Source organism: Heterodontus francisci, unplaced genomic scaffold (assembly GCF_036365525.1).
Source record: "Heterodontus francisci isolate sHetFra1 unplaced genomic scaffold, sHetFra1.hap1 HAP1_SCAFFOLD_1506, whole genome shotgun sequence".
Classification (NCBI taxonomy): Eukaryota; Metazoa; Chordata; class Chondrichthyes; order Heterodontiformes; family Heterodontidae; genus Heterodontus; species Heterodontus francisci.
This window is the reverse complement of record NW_027141908.1, coordinates 55001-60000: the sequence shown is the minus strand read 5'-3', so window position 1 is coordinate 60000 and position 5000 is coordinate 55001.

The following is a 5000-nucleotide window of genomic DNA, read 5'->3' as shown; positions in this document are numbered from 1 at the left end:
GGGGAAAGGTCAACTCGGGGCCCGGGAAAGTCGCCGAGTCCGACCCCATACACTTCCATGAGTTGGGGGTTTTGGCCTTCCCGGCCCAAGGCTCGCCTTATTTCGGCCTGCACTTTCGGAAAAGGGTGCATTCCTTTTGGTTAATGATTTCACCAGCCCGGGTCTTAGCCTCTGCCCCGACGGCTAAGTCTTTTGGTTAATGATTTCCTGCGGCTGGGACTACCCTTTCCCCCCGCCCTGCAGGCACCCGGGTCGGGAGGCCGTCGGGGGCACTTTCCGGGGCAAATCCGGACCCTTACGCAAGGGAGAGTGCGCCCCCCGCCTCGGCCGGGGGTCAGGCTGCCGCCTATTAAGCCCGACAGAAAACCCGAAAAATGGACGAAAATGGGAAAAAATCCCCATCCGAAAAAGGCTTAAAAGTCGGTTGGGCGGCAGCTAGGGTCGGTCTCTGCAGACCTGGAGGCTCGGGTGGACTCTTGGAATAAACGTCCAAGTCCCGACTTGCCACCTCCTACTACTGTGCAGATACCCCGCCAACCCCCAGCCACCCGAATGACAAGCGTCCGATCAGCGGGACGAATTTGACAACTCTGGCCGGACCTCTGGAACTCCATCCCGGGTAACCGGGGCAAATTTTTCCGCTTGATCGCCCTTCCACTGGTTAACCATTTGCCCTTTCGGACTTAGTCTCTGGACATTATTCGACGGATTTTCTGGTTAACCATTTGCCCTTTCGGACTTAGTCTCTGGGCATTATTTTCGACTTTTTGGTTAATGATTTCACACTTTTTACTTACTTTTGCGCTTTTTGGTTAATGATTACTCTGCTTACTGGTTAATTATTTGCCCTTTCGGACTTAGTCTCTGGACATTATTTTCGAGTTTTTGGTTAATGATTTCACACTTTTAACATATTTTTGCGCTTTTTGGTTAATGATTACTCTGCTTACTGGTTAACCATTTGCCCTTTCGGACTTAGTCTCTGCACATTATTTTCGACTTTTTGGTTAATGATTTCACACTTTTAACATATTTTTGCGCTTTTTGGTTAATGATTTCATACTTTTTACTTACTTTTGCGCCTTTTGGTTAATGATTACTCTGCTTACTGGTTAACCATTTGCCCTTTCGGACTTAGTCTCTGGACATTATTTTCGAGTTTTTGGTTAATGATTTCACACTTTTTACTTACTTTTGCGATTTTTGGTTAATGATTACTCTGCTTACTGGTTAACCATTTGCCCTTTCGGACTTAGTCTCTGGACATTGTTTTCGACATTTTGGTTAATGATTTCACACTTTTAACTTAATTTTGCGATTTTTGGTTAATGATTACTCTGCTTACTGGTTAACCATTTGCCCTTTCGGACTTAGTCTCTGGACATTGTTTTCGACATTTTGGTTAATGATTTCACACTTTTAACTTAATTTTGTGCTTTTTGGTTAATGATTTCATACTTTTTACTTACTTTTGCGATTTTTGGTTAATGATTACTCTGCTTACTGGTTAACCATTTGCCCTTTCGGACTTAGTCTCTGGACATTATTTTTGGGTTTTTGGTTAATGATTTCACACTTTTTACTTACTTTTGCCCTTTTTGGTTACTGATTACTCTGCTTACTGGTTAACCATTTGCCCTTTCGGACTTAGTCTCTGGACATTATTTTCGAGTTTTTGGTTAATGATTTCACACTTTTAACATATTTTTGCGCTTTTTGGTTAATGATTACTCTGCTTACTGGTTAATTATTTGCCCTTTCGGACTTAGTCTCTGCACATTATTTTCGAGTTTTTGGTTAATGATTTCACACTTTTAACATATTTTTGCGCTTTTTGGTTACTGATTTCATACTTTTTACTTACTTTTGCGCCTTTTGGTTAATGATTACTCTGCTTACTGGTTAACCATTTGCCCTTTCGGACTTAGTCTCTGGACATTATTTTCGAGTTTTTGGTTAATGATTTCACACTTTTTACTTACTTTTGCGATTTTTGGTTAATGATTACTCTGCTTACTGGTTAACCATTTGCCCTTTCGGACTTAGTCTCTGGACATTATTTTCGGGTTTTTGGTTAATGATTTCACACTTTTTACTTACTTTTGCGATTTTTGGTTAATGATTACTCTGCTTACTGGTTAACCATTTGCCCTTTCGGACTTAGTCTCTGGAGATTATTTTCGAGTTTTTGGTTAATGATTTCACACTTTTTACTTACTTTTGCGATTTTTGGTTAATGATTACTCTGCTTACTGGTTAACCATTTGCCCTTTTGGACTTAGTCTCTGGACATTATTTTCGGGTTTTTGGTTAATGATTTCACACTTTTTACTTACTTTTGCGATTTTTGGTTAATGATGACTCTGCTTACTGGTTAACCATTTGCCCTTTCGCACTTAGTCTCTGGAGATTATTTTCGACTTTTTGGTTAATGATTTCACACTTTTAACTTAATTTTGTGCTTTTTGGTTAATGATTTCATACTTTTTACTTACTTTTGCCCTTTTTGGTTAATGATTACTCTGCTTACTGGTTAACCATTTGCCCTTTCGGACTTGGTCTCTGGACATTATTTTCGAGTTTTTGGTTAATGATTTCACACTTTTTACTTACTTTTGCGATTTTTGGTTAATGATTACTCTGCTTACTGGTTAATTATTTGCCCTTTCGGACTTAGTCTCTGCACATTATTTTCGAGTTTTTGGTTAATGATTTCACACTTTTAACATATTTTTGCGCTTTTTGGTTACTGATTTCATACTTTTTACTTACTTTTGCGCCTTTTGGTTAATGATTACTCTGCTTACTGGTTAACCATTTGCCCTTTCGGACTTAGTCTCTGCACATTATTTTCGACTTTTTGGTTAATGATTTCACACTTTTAACATATTTTTGCGCTTTTTGGTTAATGATTTCATACTTTTTACTTACTTTTGCGCCTTTTGGTTAATGATTACTCTGCTTACTGGTTAACCATTTGCCCTTTCGGACTTAGTCTCTGGACATTGTTTTCGACATTTTGGTTAATGATTTCACACTTTTAACTTAATTTTGTGCTTTTTGGTTAATGATTTCATACTTTTTACTTACTTTTGCCCTTTTTGGTTAATGATTACTCTGCTTACTGGTTAACCATTTGCCCTTTCGGACTTAGTCTCTGGAGATTATTTTCGAGTTTTTGGTTAATGATTTCACACTTTTTACTTACTTTTGCGATTTTTGGTTAATGATTTCACACTTTTTACTTACTTTTGCGATTTTTGGTTAATGATGACTCTGCTTACTGGTTAACCATTTGCCCTTTCGGACTTAGTCTCTGCACATTATTTTCGAGTTTTTGGTTAATGATTTCACACTTTTTACTTACTTTTGCGATTTTTGGTTAATGATTTCATACTTTTTACTTACTTTTGCGATTTTTGGTTAATGATGACTCTGCTTACTGGTTAATTATTTGTACTTTCGGACTTGGTCTCTGGACATTATTTTCGACTTTTTGGTTAATGATTTCACACTTTTAACATAATTTTGCGCTTTTTGGTTAATGATTACTCTGCTTGCTTGTTACTGATTTCCCCTTTCGGACTTGATCTCTGGCCGTTCTTTTCGACCTTTTTGGATCAGGTTTCCACACTCTGAAATTATTTTGGGCTCACTGATTAGGCGAGATCAAGGGGGCATGCCTGGGCACTTTGGGCTCAGTTTGGGAAGGCGGCGTCCGTGTGCTCCTCCGCCCTTCCCGCACTTGCGGCTAGGTTTGCCAAACTGCGCTGACCCGCAGCCCTGCCTTTTTGCCCACGGCACGGAACGACTCAAGTCTGGCTCCGTTCCAGGCCGTTGCCTCCGGCTGCCCGCCGTCCGGCCGGCCTGGGACGTACCCCGGCTGACGGCGCCGGAGCCCCTCTAGCAGCCACCGGTGCCGCGGGCCAATGGGTCCGGGCGTTCCGGAGCTATCGGTGGGGAAGTGCTCTCCCCTTTTCCTGACGCCGTTCGCCCGAGCAGAGGTGCAGCCTGACGGGACTGCTGTCGCCTTCCGCGGCGCACCGGCCCCTTTCACCTGCCGTCGACCGCGCGGAGCTCGGACCTTCCTCCCCGAAGTTATGGCCCCGGCGCCGGAGGGTTCCCGGGGCCGGGCATTCAGCGGGGTGAGTCTTCACCTTCCCGGTCAGCCTGCGGGGTCGGTGCGCCGGCACTCGACGCGGGAGGGTCCCCTCTTTCCGTAGAGCCCCGCCCGGTGCCGATCGGCCGGCGGATTGCGGAGCGAACCGCGCCTGACCGACGGGCCTCGGAAACCCGTTGCAGTCGACGGGGGGGAACCGGACAGCGGGACGAGGTGCCGATTCCACCCGCAGATTCGATCCCGAAATCCCGCGGGATTCGGCGGTCCGACCCGACAGATTCAAACGTCGCCCGGGCGGCCCCCAGCGGTCGGGCCGGCCTGGTTCCGCCACCGCCCGATGCCCCTCGCCCCCGGCTACCGCCGGCCGCGCAGACCGAGCGAATGCGGCCGGACGTCCGGCGGCAATCGGCCGGAAAGCGGTATGGCCATTTCCTACTGTCCCTCGGACGGGCAGAGGGGCGGCGCCGGGGCACTCGCGGACCAGGCCGCGCCCCTCCGAGCCCTACCGCCTGCCGTCGACCGCGCGGGGATCGGACCCTCCTCGCCGAAGTTATGGAGGTAAGACCGGGAGGCTGCCCAGGGTCGGGACTTCAACCGGCTGCCGCCACCCTTTCCCGCCTGTCCCACGGGCTCGGAGATCCAGGCCCTGCAAAGACCCTCCGGTCGCCACCCGACAGGTGCTTTACCGGAGAAATCGTAAACCGGCGTCAGGGCCGGACCTGTCCCGCAGAGGGCAGCCTGCGCCCTTATGCTTTCCCTTTTGCTTTGGCCCCGCAGTAGCAAATGGTTCACCGATAAGTCGGGAACCCACACGCCCGGCCCCACCCGCCCATCCTTCCGCAATGCATCGCCTAGACACACGCACCAAGGGCGCTCTCCT